The sequence below is a fragment of the Mobula hypostoma genome, chromosome 16 (genome assembly GCF_963921235.1).
Source record: "Mobula hypostoma chromosome 16, sMobHyp1.1, whole genome shotgun sequence".
Lineage (NCBI taxonomy): Eukaryota > Metazoa > Chordata > Chondrichthyes > Myliobatiformes > Myliobatidae > Mobula > Mobula hypostoma.
In genome coordinates this window covers 55,115,315-55,130,988 of record NC_086112.1, presented here as the reverse complement: position 1 = coordinate 55,130,988, position 15,674 = coordinate 55,115,315, and positions in this window count along the sequence as shown.

Here is a 15,674-nt window from a genome sequence, read left to right as displayed (position 1 = left end):
AACTGGATGCTCAGTTTCCCCACTAGCAGACCCCAGTCAGTTCAGATTGGCAACAGCATCTCCTCCACAATCACCATGGTCACGGGTGCATCAAAAAACTATGTGCTTAGGCCCCTGTTCCACTTGCTGCATATTTATGACTGGGAGGCTAAGTACAGCTCCAATGCCATATTTAAGTTTGCTGATGACACCATTGCTGTTGGCTAAATCGAAGGTGGTGACAAATCGACATATAGGAGAGAGATTGAAAATCTGGTTGAATGGCCTGAACAACAATCTCTCACTCAATGTCAGCAAAACCAAAGAGCTACTTATTGACTATAGGACGAAGATACCAGAGGTACATGAGCCAGTCGTCATTAGGTATCTGCAGTGAAGTGGGTCAATAACTTTAAATTCCCTGGCATTATCATTTTGGAGGATTTGTCCTGGGACCAACACATAAATGCCATTACAAATAATCCATGGCAGTGCATCTACTTTCTTAGAAGTTTGCGCTGATCTGGTGTCTGATGTTAAACTTTGACAAATTTCTATAGCTGCAGAGCGGGGTGTATTTTGACTGGTTGTAGCACGGCCTGGTATGAAAACGTCAATGCCCAACAAAGGAAAGGCTAACAAAAAGTAATGGATATAGTCCAGTCCATCACAGAAAAAGCCCTCCCCACCATTGAGCATATCTACAGGGAGTGCTGCCTCATGAAAACAGCATCCAACATCAAGGCCCCCCAGCATCCAGGCCACACCCTTTTCTCACTGCTGCTATCGGGGAAGGAGTACAGGAGCCTTAGTTCCCACACACGCCACCAGGTCCAGGAACAGTTATTACCCTACAACCATCAGGCTCCTGAACCAGCGTGGATATCTTCACTCACCTCAACACTGAACTGATTCCACAACCTATGAACACACTCTTGAGCAACCTACAGCTCATATTCTCCATATTATTGATTTATTTGTTTATTCATTTATTGATGTTATTATTATAATAATATTATTATTATTTCTGTTTGAACAGTTTCTCTTCTCTTGCACATTGGTTGTTTGTCAGTCTTTGTGTGTCGTTTTTCATTGATTCTATTTTATTTCTTTGGTCGACTATGAATGCCGACAAGAAGATGAATCTCAGAGTAGTATACTGTATGGTGACGTATACATACTTCGATAATAAATTTACTTTGAATTTTAAAGCTCCGGCCTTTTGGGACACCTATTGAAGATAATTGTGGTGAAGTTGTTGTTGCCTTTCCTTACTAACTGTAGTCTTTTGGTGAGGAAGGTAAAGAGAAGTGTTGAGTCTCGGGTCTAGGAGTTTGGAGATAAGTTTGCTTGTGTAACGTCCTGGAAAAGGTTTCACCACTAATGTAATGGCTGTTCTGTAGCAGCAGTGTTTGGGTTATAACTAGAGATAACAGGGGTTTTGGAATGTGCGCCGTCCAGTGTTTTTTCTTGTGTACCTGAGAGTGGGTTGTTCGAGGTTTTTTGTTCGGCAGAAGATGCCAGAGCGGAGAGGTCATAAACTGCAGGATGGAGTGGAATTGGAATGGGGCTGGGAATTGACGCCACCCGGGGGAAGTCGATGGAGGACTAACGGATAGGAAACTGTGAGCTCCAACGTGTGCATTAGACTGTTTTATTAAAATGGACCCTTTTCTTTTTGTTTTCTTTACTAACCCTCTAGTCAAATTCAGAATTATAAAGCTAAATCGTTCAATTGCATATGGTGTACTGTTTGTTATTTCGAGGTACTGATTTGTAACAGGGGAACAGATCACACAGCATCCACACAAACAAGAGGTTTTGCGCCTCAGATTTCACAAGTTTGATGGGGCCAGAGACCGTCTTTCCTAGACTAACACCATCAGCCGAACCTAAGGGTTACACTTGGAGTTGTGGCTTGCTTGAAGCCTCCCTCATATGCGTAATAAAAATTGACAATGGAGCTGTAGTCAATAAATAATCGTCTAATATTGGTGTCTTTGCTATTCAGATGTTGCAGAGATGAGTGTAGGGCTGGGAAGATGGTGTCTACTGTGGACATATTTTGATGGTAGGCAAATTGCAATGGGTTGAGATTATCTGTGAGGCTAGAGCTGACATGTGCCATGATCAGCATCTCAAAGGACTTCATGAAGGTATGGGTCAGAGCCAATGGATGGTAGTCATTAAGGCACATTACTTGGTTTTATTTGCTACTGGGATGATAATGCACTTCTTAAAGCAGGTGAACCTCAGATTGAAGTGAGGAGAAGTTAACACTCTCCTTACCGCTATCAGCTGATCTGCACAAGATCGAGTGATACAGCCGGGACCGCATCATATGAAAATTAGAGATGCTTGCTTCTGAAGAAACTAAGAGTTTACAAGAGGATGGTATACATATTATATATATCATCACGCCATCGTTTGAAGCTAAACAACGGTACAGCAAAATGTGGAGTCAGTGTCAAGAGTTGAACCTACAGTGGAAAACCAGTTCCAGAAACCTCCTCCTATTGGAGCTACCAAGAATGACCTGTATTATTCTCATAAGCCCAAATCTGAAACACTCCATTGTCAGAGCCAGGGTTAGTAATTATGGTATTATTCCCCTTTGCTGAAGTTGTGACTTGATAGTGTGCTATGCAAATAATTATGGCACTGGATTAAAAAGAGCATTCAAATCTCAACATGCCAATTCATGAAATCAAATTCCATAAACATTCTTCTCAGGAGCACTCTGGGAAAAAGGATTTTTTTTTTCCACTTTATTTCTATGAATTCTGGGGTGAATGTAGGAAAACTTTTGCTACAGATGGGAACAGAAGACGGTTGACAGGTGGATGGCATGGGAGGGCAGGGGTGTGGTGGTAGCCGGGACGCTCTGAAACGCGCTCGGCACCTCTTCAAGAAAAAAGCTGAAATAAACAAGCTAATTAATTAGGTGCCGCCCAGGGTGATTTGAGTCTCTCAGAAACTGCTGATCTGCTGGGATTTTTACACACAACATACTCTGGAGTTTACAAAGAATGGTGCCAAAAACAAAACAAAATCCAGCGAGTGGCTGTTCTATGAGTGAAAACATCGTGTTAAATCCACTCACTGGATTTTTTTTTTGTTTTTGGCACCATTCTTTGTAAACTCCAGTCTGTTGTGCGTAAAAATCCCAGGAGATCAGCAGTTTCTGAGATACTCAAATCACCCTGGGCGGCACCTAATTAATTAGCTTGCTTATTTCGGCTTTTTTCTTAAAGAGGTGCCAAACGCGTTTCAGAGCACTCCGGCTACCAATGCATCCCTGTGGGAGGGATTTGTACAGGACTTCTCCCAATTAAGAGACTCGAAGTCCACAGCACTACATTACCCTGAGTTCTCCTTCTCTTTGTTTTTGAGTCAAGGATTCCCATGTCAGCAATCCTTTTCCAAAGTGTTTTTGAGAAAATGCCTGACTGAATTCCTATGCCCACCTGGTCATTTCTCGCTGTAACAAAACAGTTCCTTTTTGTGATATTGAGCAAATGAACACCCTTCAAAGATAATCGTGGATTTTTGGAGCAGAAAAGGCAACCTACTGGAGGAACTCAGCAAGCCAAGCAACATTAGTGGAAGCAGAGGTATAGATGAGTTGAGACCCTGCATCAGGTCAGAGTGTGCAGAGGGGAGGTAGTTAGCATCGAGGGTTGAATCTATAGTGGAAAACCAGTTCCAGAAACAAAGTGAGGTGTGGGAGTGAGGCAGCAGCTAGCAAAATAATAGGTGTGTACGTGTTGATAGGTTAACTGACTACTTTAAGCTGCTTCTAGTGTGTAGGTAAGTGTAGAATTTAGTAGAAATTGATGAGATTAATGTTAGATTAGTGCAACATTTTTTTTCTTTCATGAGTGCGACATTAATATTGTGTATTGGATTAGTGCAACATTAATGTTGGGTTGTTCAAAGTGGTACAAACTCAGGTGGCTGAAGGGTCTATTTAGACCATAGGACATGGGAGCAGAATCTGACCATTCAGCCCATTGACTCTGCTCCACCGTTCTGTCATGGCTGGTTTACCATCCCACTCAACCCCCATTCTCCTGACTTCTCCCTATAACCTCTGACGTCCCTTCTAATCAAGGAGCTATCAACCTCCATTTTAAATGTACCTAATCATTGGGCCTCCATAGCTGTCTGAGGCAATGAATTCCACAGATTCACAACCTTCTGGCGAAAGAAATTTCTCCTCATCTCTGCTCTAAAGGAACATTCTTTCATACTCAGGCTGTGCCCTCTAATTCTAGACTCCCCAACTCTATAGGAAGCATCCTCTCCATGTCCACTCTTTCTAAGCCTTTCAATATTCAGTCGATTCCAATTAGATTCTAACCCCAACCCCCTTGCACCCCCCCATGCCTCATTTTCCAGGCCAGAAACATCAAACATTCCTCATACATTAACACTTTCATTCCTGGGATCATCCTCTGGGCCCTACGAAATGCTTAACACATCCTTCCTTAGATAAGAGGCTCACAGTACTTCAAGTGCAGTCTGTCCAATGCCTTAAAAAGCATCAGCCTTACTTTTATATTCTAGTCCTCTTGAAATGAAGGCCAACATTGCATTTTCTTTCCTTGTGCTGTACCTCTCAGAGACTCTGAAGGGGAATTACTGCAAGTTGTCTTGGGCTTCTTTGAGGAGCTTTATTGCCCAAAGTCTATGATGTACAACAAGGAAGTTTATTATTTGAAAGATTCACTTGTTGATTGTAAGGCATACACTTGTATGCCTTAGTGTATTTAGTCTCTAACTATAAACATCTTCATTGTTGTTTATGTGATGCAGCATCATGATTGAGTTTGTGATGACTTTGGTTTTGCAGCCAAGGCAACATATGTTGAACAGTTTCCATATGAGCTACTCCAGCACCTAGTTTGTTGGAGGTGATGTGCAGATTTGCAGCCAGTTGGGTCGAGAAATCCACCACACCACAAGGGAAAGGAAATGTGAGTGCACCCAATGGCTAAGGTTTAACAGAGAAAGCATGCCTTAATAGATGGTAGATGAAGCAAGCACAAGAGATATTGCACATCACTGATAACCACAACAAGCATGGATTCCGCAGCACTATTATGTATGATGGTATTGGGTTTGCTGACCATGAATTTTTAGTTTTTAGATTTTTTTTTAGATTATGAGGTCACGCAGTCCTCTTTTATTGTCATTTAGTAATGCATGCATTAAGAAATGATATAATGTTCCTCCAGAATGATATCACAGAAACACAAGACAAACCAAGATGAAAAAAACTGACAAAAACCACATAATAGAGAAGATGGCGGCACGACGACAGCGCGCGCGGCCTCTCCGGTGATGAATATCTGTTATCTGTCAAGTAGGGGACCGTGCACAATTCTGATTTGATGGAGACAGACGTGAGTGCATAGCAGAACATCTGGAAAGCTTCTGAAATGACTGCTTTGCTACTGCTGCTACTGTGTGGTAACCAGAATCTCTGGAGCTGTAGGCCTCGAAATCCTCGGCTTTGCGTGTTTCAGGGTCTGGGGTAAGGTCGAAGGCGCTCGGCAGAGGATGGCACTCGGGAGGCTGTATCGGAGAGGCTGGTCGGAAGCTCGGAGTTTTCAGACAGAGGGTCGGATGGGGTCGGCTGCCTCCAAGGTATCGACAAGTTGACGGTGCCTGGAGGTTTATGGCAGGGAGTTTCTCCCTTTTGCCACCGCTATCAGGGACTCGGGAGTCAATTGACTCGGGGACTTTGAGACTAATTTTTTTACTGTGCCTATGGACTGTTCTTCATCAAATTATGGTATTGCTTGCACTGCTGTAACTATATGTATAATTATGTGGTTTTGTCAGTGTTAGTGGTCTGTCTTGTTTTCTGTGATATCACGCCGGAGAAACATTGTATCATTTCTTAATGCATGTATGCATTTCTAAATGACAATAAAAGAGGACAGAGTGTTCTCATAATCTAAATAAAATAAATAATTATAACGTATAGTTACAACAGTGCAAAGCAATATCATAATTTGATAAAGAACAGACCATGGGCACAGTAAAAAAAAAGTCTCAATGTATCTTGAAAGTCCCATCATCTCACGCAGACGGTAGAAGGAAGAAAAACTCTCCCTGCCATGAGCTTCCAGCACCGTAAACTTGCCGATGCAACACCCTGGAAGCACCCGACCACAGCCGACTCTTGAGCCCGTCCGAAAACTTGGAGCCTCCGACACCGAGCACCGAGCACCATCTCTGCCGAGCACTTCGACCTCAGCCCTGGCAACAGGCAATAGGCAAAGCCGAGGATTTGGGGCCTTCCCCTCCGGAGATTCTCGATCGCACTGTAGTACCGGCAGCAAAGCAGACATTTCAGAAGTTTCTCCAGATGTTCCTCCGTGCTTCTCACATCTGTCTCCATCAAATCAGGATTGTGCACGGCATTCTACTTACATATATGATATTATTTCGGAGCGGCCACGCGCGCTGCGTCGCGCCACCATCTTCTCCTCCCCTCCTAATTTCTAATCTCAAGTGAAGTCCTTCAGCCCTATTGGCTATAAATAGCCACAAGCACTCTCATTAAAGAGAGATTATACTGTAACTACCCAATCTTCAAGCACTAGTTTACTTCCCTGTTTATTCTCCACAGCAAGTTCAGCTGCCAATGTCTACTATTCAAGTGGTGGATCTCCTCTCCCTACCAAGAAAAAGATACTTCCAGTTTACAAAGTAATCTAAAACACAGTTAATTTATTTACAGTGATACACATTCAAATCCACATATTCTTAAAGCACATTTAAAACTTACAGAGGAATTTTATCTTAACTTGAATCATTATCTTAAATCTTGAAACATTATAAAACATTTCCAAATTACAAGCTATTTCTAAAACACAAGGCATTAAGCATTTATTAAGCATAAAACTTTAAGAATTTCTAAAACTCAAAGAATAAAGCACAAAGTATAAAACATCTCTTAAGCATAAACAATTTATTAACCTCAAAGGATTCCAAACCACAGGTGCAATTTCTATAAACTAAAAAGACATACCAACAAGTTGCAGACAAACAAGTCGTCTGTTGCAGAAACCGAAACTGGAGCAATAGATTCTCATTCAGCCTGCGTTTCTTTCATGTTTCTTCTTGATGTTACTTATCCTATTTCTATTAAGCTTAAATTGTGCTCTAAATTTATAACTTATTTTTGCACTTGGGTGACTTCACTCACATATGATATTTCCTCAGATATCCTTTTAACACAAATGGTCCAAACGCATTTTTGAAGACATAGGTCTTCAGCTAATACTCACAGTTCACAATTAATGCTGTAAAGCCAGCTTCTTTGAGTATCTAAACCTTCAACTATAAACACTTTAGTTATTAATATGTTAAATGTTATTATCCATGTGTTCTGCAAGCTTCCTTGAATTAAGCAACTTAAGAATCAGCTTGTCTGTTTGAAATAACCCAATTTAAACAACATATTGTCTTATACTGCATCTTGAACAGTAATAAAGTAAGTGAAGTGAGCTACCATCTGCTGTCACAGATGGAGCACCTTCTAAATACAGAGCTTGTTTACAAAACTGTGTTTTAACTTCAAGCTGATTACTGTTTGCTATTTATATCTTAAGAACTGAAGACTGGCTTCCACTTATGACCAAAAATTAAACAAACTGTTAATTCAAAGTTTACTTATATATGCTTGTGATCTTAAAGGTGGCAGATGCTGTGTTTTAGAAAGCAAGCTTAATAAGAACCATGAATATCCATCACACTTGACCATCTAAAAACCAAACACCAAAGGACTCAACCAGCTGAGAGGAGAACTAATCGAGTTTGTTGGTGTCCACTAGAACTATGAAAGAACTTCAACACTGACTCTATGCTTGACATGAATACCCCTGTTTTCCTCTTACTGCAAACTATCTGGTCCAGCCTTGCCAGACCAATCGTAATCAGAACATGATAAGATGGAACCCCATTGGAATTCTACAAACTTGGTGGAGAGAGTGAATCATAATTTTCACCCTCATCTTCCATACCTGGGAAGAGGAAGGAATGTCAGGGGACCTCAGAGATGTTTTAGAATTGTGAACATCAAGAAAGGAGACAAATCCAGTTGTAGCAACTACAGACAGGACCCTATGCTATCTACTGCAGTGTAGGTCATCACCAGAGTTCTCCTCAACCATCTACTCCCAATATATAAAGTGTGGATGCTCTCCATCTAGCCAGTGAATACCATCGTCCCAGCACAACTCCAAGGGAATTGCACAGTGCAGACATCAACCACTATACAGAGTCTATTATGAACTCCCAAAAGCCTTTGAATTTATGAATCAAAAGGAAATGTGGAAGATCCTTCTCAAATATGGCTGCCCATCAGAATCAGAATCAGAATCAAGTTTAAAATAACCAGCATATATCATGAAATGTGTTGTCTTTATGGCAGCAATGCAATGCAATATATAATAATAGAAAAAAAACATGTATTACAGTAAGTAAATATGCAGTGTATTAAATAGTTTGAATAAATGAGTAGTGCAAAAACGAAAATAAAAAAAGTAGTGAGGTCATGTTCATAGGTTAAATGTCCATTCAGAAATCAATGACAGAGGGGAAGAAGCTGTTCCTGAATCACTGAGTGTGTGCCTTTATGCTTCTGTACCTCCTTCCTGATGGTAGAAATGGGACAAGATGTGACCTGGGTAATGGGATTCCTTAATAATGGATGCCACCTTTTTGAGGCATTGCTCCTTATAAATTCACCTCCAGCTGTATGATGGCATGCAAGTTGCAGTGTTAACAATTGGGTCTACAACTAACCCATACTCAGTGCAGATTGAGTATCATCCGAACATCACCCCAACAGCTTCAGGAGAGGTACTTCACCCAGTCTTCACTATGCATGTTTCTAGTGCCATATCCTCTTGATAGCTTCTGAAATGTTAGCAAACTATTCCACTTTAAAATAATTGCCATAACAGAACCCTCAGTAAAAAGAAATATTGGATAGATTCATCAGTATTGATACTGTTACCAAACCATAACAAACACTGGTGCTCACAGCATTGTTAACATAAAAATTCTCCTCTTGAAGGACGATGTCTAAGAGTGTGGAACTCTTCCACAGATTGGCTACACTCAACACTTTACATCATTCTGCCAAAAACTGTTCCCCTTCTTGAGAGTGACCTGTCTCATCTGTCTTATCAACCAAACTTCAAGAGCTGGAGTATGTTCATAGAATGGATGTTTGAAGATAAAATTAATCTCTCGTCACTATCACCTATAACCGGAATGTATACCAATAATCTGACATCGATCTTTATTTTCTTGAGTTAATGAACATAAATAACAAGGTGTCAGATATATATCAATATTCTGGTTTGGCAGCAAATTCAGGTGCAACCAACATACACGCACGCACGCACACACACAGAAACAAAAAGGCATCCATCATTAGGCCTTGAGCCTTAGCTAATCAGTCTAACTGAGTTGCCAATATTCATTGCACAAGCAAAGACAGCTGTTTTGACACATCTGCCATACTAGCTGTAGCTCCCCATTGTCGGATTAGAGTGAAAAAATGTTATCTTTCTCAGAGTTTAACTTTTCCTAAATGTGTAATTGTTCAGTGAGTTTTTCAGTAATGGTAGTGTACCTGATTCTGTATCTTTCTAGAAACTTCTTAGGTTCTCTGCAACAGGTGTTACATCAGTTGACTAGTTCAGAGGCAAACCTCTTATCACTGAAATGTGCTTTATCTCTCTAGTGATCTAACTTTAGTATAAGACTACCACAACTTTGCTGTATCTTTCTTCTTTTCCTTGTTTCATTCTTTGTTCTTAATACATTTGATAAATGGCTGTAGCCACATAGCTTATGCCTCATTCTTGACTTCCAAAGAACTTTTGGACTGATGAAGGGTCTCAGCCCAAAACAGTGACTGTTCTGTCCTGACCTGCTGATCTCCTCCAGCATTTTGTATGTTGGATGTAGGAGAAGCTGGAGCACCCAAGGGAAACTCTCACAGTCATGAAGTCATAAAGTCACACAGCACATTCCTAACTGTTTCACTACCACTGAGAGAACCTGGCCATTGTTTGTAATTTCCTTGACCTGGAGTTTTCAGCATAATCATATGCATAACTGCACAATATGAAAGTGTCATGCTATCATTGTTACTGAGCAGAATAGGACCGGTGGGCCTTATGGCACCTTAGGGTGACACAGTGGCTCAGCTAATAGATCAATGGCCTCACACTTCAACCACACAAGTTCAATGCTGACCTTCAGTGCTCTCTGTGTGGAGTTTACACATTCTTCCTGTGAACACACAGGCTTCATCAGGTGCTCCGTTTTCTTACACATCTAAAAATATGTTTGGGATGGTAGTTTAATTGCCTAGGTGAGTGGCAGGATACACAGGGAGATAATGGGATTGTAAGGAAAAGAAAATAGGATTAGAATAAGTGTATGTTTGATACTCAACACTTTGGGAAGGAAATTTCCGATCAAAGGAGACAGTTATAAGCAGAAATTGACAAACGTGGTCACTTCCAACGGAGTGAAGAAAAACTTAATTTGTTTGCTTGCTCTTTGAGGATACATTTCTCCAACTTCCTTCCTAATTCACTTTCTGTTACCTCCGTTTTACCTCCCTTGTCTAATTTCTTCTGTGCATGTCCTTCTTCTCCATTCTCTACTTCCCTGCCATTCATCAATTTCCCTGGTTGAGTTCAGTCATATCATGAAGCTAACTGACACTGAGCTACCAGAAGATAATTTTATCTCCTCCAATCATTTTCAAAGGGATCTCAATATCTTTTTTGCAGTATCATGACTCCATCTTGGAAAGTGCACATACACTGCAGACACCATATTGGGCAGTTATGTACAATATCTGCCTTATGAAAGGGTAACACAAATGAATTTCTCAGCTAATCTCTTCCAAATCATCCTTACAAACAGTGTGTACAATTCATTTTCAACTATTACACCAAGTCTTCCCACCAAAGCCTGATCCTGTATCTCCGTCTATTTTTAATGGAGCTTGCAAGTGATTATATGAAGCTGCAATATAACAGTAAGTTATTCAAGATTTGGTTAATTACTGGTCATAAATAAATTCATCAATAAGCTAAACTGTTAGGAACCTTGTTGTTTCATGATATTCTCATGGCAAGGTGCTCCAGTGCTCTGTTGGTGCAGGGTTACATGGAATATTGTTTTGAAAGACCTAGATAAGCTGACAGTTCTTTCTCTTTTTTATTTAAGTATTTACTTCACTGGGAGCAAGGTATAGTATGCTCTTTACTCTTCCTTTAATTTAGAAGTTCTCAAATCTTCCTGCAAAATAACCCATAAATAATTCAGACTCCTATTAATGTTTCTTCACCACAGTTGGCTGAATTATTATTCAATCTTTCTGTCACTCACCCCATCCCTATCTCTGTCCCATAGAACAAGAAATATCAACAGTTGCAAGATTTGCAGTAAAAATCCCATTTGGTTGACAGCTTGCCTCTCAGGTCTGAGTCCTTGTTGAGAAGAGAACACAGAATTCTGGCAATAGTCCAGAAGAAGGTGCACTTTTGCTTTTGGTCTGGGGATGTTGAGAGAAGAAAGCAGTGCCCTAAGTGAAGCAAACTTGGAGGGTCAGGAGTCATCATGTGATGAGTAAGTGACCAGGAACAGAGAGATGGGGCTTGGGGATCCTGACAAAGGGTTCCAGCCCGAAACTTCGACCGATCTTTTTCACGGATGCTGCCCGGCCTGCTGAGTTCCTCCAACGTGTTGTGAGTGTTGCTTTGACCCCAGCATCTGCAGATTGTTTTGTGTTTAGGGCAGGAGCGTACCAGTGATAAATAAGAAAGCGGATGAGTACATGACAATCCATTTGCAGAGAGAGGGAAATTCAATTGACCAGGTGTGTTGGATTGCTTAGGCTCCGGTCCTGGTAGTGCCAGTACGGGAGCAGGAATGGGAGGTATAGAATCAGATCTGTTTGAGTTGTTGACAGTAGTCCATGAACTGAGCTGGGGTTTCTTTGAATGCAGAAGACAATCTGGTGAGGAAAGCTTTCCTACTGTTCCTGGCCTGGAAGCAGTTCTGGATAATCACATGTGCCTATTTTGTTCAGTATTTCTCACTTTCTGTTCTAAGCTAGGCAAACCAGCATTAACGCCCACTGAAATATTCAAATGAGCTCCCATCTTTAGGAACTGCTCAGCTGATGTCCCCTCTGTTTTGCACCATTAAAACCAGAAGAGGGTGGGCTCATCAAATGTTGGAATTAGGATTCCTAACATTATTCAGTTCATCTGACTCAGGCTTTGTTTGCTGGAGATCAAAATTACCTGCATTAACTCTGATTTTTTCTCTCTGTCTTTCCTTCCTAAAGGGGGTTGGGAGCTGGAGTGATAGGGCAAAGGATGGAGCAGTTGGTTTACAAACGGGGCAGAGTGTAGTGAGACTGCTAGCAGAGACAGGCCAATGATAGGGCAAAATTGCAATCAATGAGATAAGTTTTAGTGTAAAAGAGGGACAAAATTGCAAAGGGTGGTCAATGCAGGACTGAATGTGTTATATTTGAATGGACGCAGTATACAAAATAAGGAAGGTGAACTTGTAGTGCATGGTTACAGATTGGCAGGTATAGTAGTGTGGGCATCATTGAGTTAAGGCTGAAAGAAGGTTATAGCTGGGAGCTTAACATCCAAGAATACACACTGTATGGAAAGGACAGGTAGATAAGCAGAGGGGGTGGGGTGTCTCTGTTGGTAAAAATGAAATCAAATCATTAGAAAGAAGTGACACAGAATCAGAAAGTGTAGAATCATTGTAGGTCGAGTTAAGAAACTGCAAAGGTAAAAAGACCCTAATGGGAGTTACATACAGACCTCCAAGCAGTAGCAAAGCTGAACTTTATGAATTACAACGCAAGATAGAAAATACATGTCAAATGGGCATTGTTACAATAGCCATGGGGGATTTCAATATGCAGGTAGACTGGGAAAATCAAGTCAGTGCTGGATCCCAAGAGGGGGAATTTGTAGAATATCTGTGAAATGGCTTTTTAGAGCAGCTCCAGGTAGAACCCACTAGAGGATTAATTATTCTGGACTGGGTTGTGCAACAAACCAGAATTGATTAGAGAGCTTAAGGTAAAGGAACCCTTAGTAGACAGTGATCAAAATATGACAGAATTCACGCTGCAATTTGAGAAGGAGAAGTCAGATGTATCATTATTACAGTAGAGTAAAAGGAATTACAGAGGTACGAGAAAGGAGATGGCCAAAATTGATTAGAAGAGAACTCTGGAAGGGATGGTGGCATAGCAGCAAATGGCTGGAATTTCTGAGAGCAATTTGGAGGGCGCAGGATAGATACATCCCAAAGAGGAAGAAGTATTCTAAAGTCAGGATGACGCAACCATGGCTGACAAGGTAAGTCAAAGCCAACATAAAAGCCAGAGAGAGGCCATATAATACAGCAAACATTAGTGGGAAGTTAGAAGACTGGAAAACTTTTAAAAACCAACAGAAGGCAAATAAAAAAGTCATAAAAAAGGAAAAGGTGAAATATATACAAAGGTAAGCTAGCCAATGATATTAAAGAGGATACCAAAAGCTTCTTCAGATATATAAAGAGTAAAAGAAAGATGAGTGTAGCCATAGGACCATTGGAAAATGATACTGGAGAGGTAGTACTGGGGGACAAGGAAATGATGGATGAACTGAATAAGTATTTTGCATCAGTCTTCACAGTGGAAGACACTATGAGTATGCCAGAGGTTCAAGAATGTCAGGGGGAAGAAGTGAGCTTGAGAAACTGAAAGGTCTGAAGGTAGATAAGTCACCTGGACCACATGGTGTACACCCCAGGATTCTGAAGGAGGTGGCTGAAGAGATTGTGGAGAATTAGTAATGATATTTCAAGAATCAATGGATTCTGGCATGATTCCAGAGGACTGGAAAATTGCAAATATCACTCCACTCCTCAAGAAGGGAGAGGAGCTGAAGAAAGGAAATTATAGGCCGGTTAGTCTGACCACAGTGGTTAAGAAGATGTTGGAGTGATTTGTTAAGGATGTGGTTTTGGAGTACTTGGAGTCACATGATAAAATAGGCCAAAGTCAGCATGGTTTCCTTAATGGAAAATCTTGCCTGAAAAATCTGTTGGAATACTTTGAAGAAATAGCAAGTAGGATAGACAAAGGAGAATCAGTGGATGTTTTGTACTTGAATATTCAGAAGGCCTTTGACAAGGTGCCACAGGAGGCTAAGTAACAAATTAAGAGCCCATGGTATTACAGGAAAGATACTGGCATGGATAGAGCATTGGCAGATTGGCAGGAGGCAAAGAGTGGGAATAAAGGGTGCTTGTTCTGATTGGCTGTCAGTGACTACTGGTGTTCCACATGGGTCTGTGTATGGACTGCTTCTTTTTACATTATATGTCAATGATTTGGATGTAGTAATATAGATGCCTTTGTAGCCAAGTTTGTGGATGATACAAAGAAAGGTGGAGGGACAGGTAGTGTTGAGGAAACAGAGATGCTACAGAGGGACCTAGACTGATTAGGAGAATGGACAAAGAAGTGACAGATGGAATACAGTGTCAGGAAGTGTATGGTCATGCACTTTGGTAGAAGAAATAAAAGTATAGACTGTGTTCTAAACGGAGAGAAAATAGAAAAATCTGAGGCACAAAGGGACTTGGGAGTCCTCTTGCAGGATTCCCTAAAGGTTAATTGGCAGGTTGAGTCAGTGGTGAGGAAGGCAAATGCAATGTTAGCATTCATTTTGAGAGGATTAGAATGTAAAAGCAAGGATATAATGTTGAGGTTTTATGAGGCACTGGTGAGTAGTTTTGGGTCCCTTATTTAAGAAAGGATTTGTGTACATTGCAGAGGGTTCAAAGGAGGTTCACAAAAATGATTCCGGCATTGAAAGGATTTTCATATGAGGAGAATTCGATGGCTCTGGACCTCTACTCATTGGAATTCAGAAGAATGACGGGGGACCTCATTGAAACCTATCAAATTTTGAAAGGCCTGAATGGAGTAGATTTGGAGAGGATGTTCAATATGGTGGGGAGGTCTAAGCCCAGAGCACACTGCCTCAGAATACAGGGACGTTGATTTAGAACAGAGATGAGGAGGAATTTCTTTAGCCAGAGAGTAGTGAATCTGGAATTTGTTGCCACAGGTGGCTGTGGAGGCCATGTCATTGAGTATATTTAAGGCAGAGGTTGATAGTTTCTTGATTAGTCAGGGCTTAAAGGGTTATGGGAGAAGGCGGGAGATGGGGCTGAGAGGGAAATGGATCAGCCATAAGACTCAATGGGCCAAATGGCCTAATTCTGCTCCTACATCTTATGGGCTTATGGTCTAAACTGTCAAGAGCTTCCAATATTCTCTGATCATTCTTCCAATCTGCGCCTTGTAAGGCATGAAAATGCCCGACACAGGCCTCTCATGGTCTGAGTCGATGTTCCCTCCCTTCTTTTAGTACTACAGCACAGAAACAAATCCTTCAGCCCATCTAGTTCATGCTGAATTATTACTGTGCCTTGTCCCATTGACCTGAACCTGGACCATAGCCTTGTACATTCCTCCCATTCAGGTACTTATCTAAACTTCTTTTAAATGTTGAAAGCGAACCCACATCTACCATCTAGTAGCTTATTTC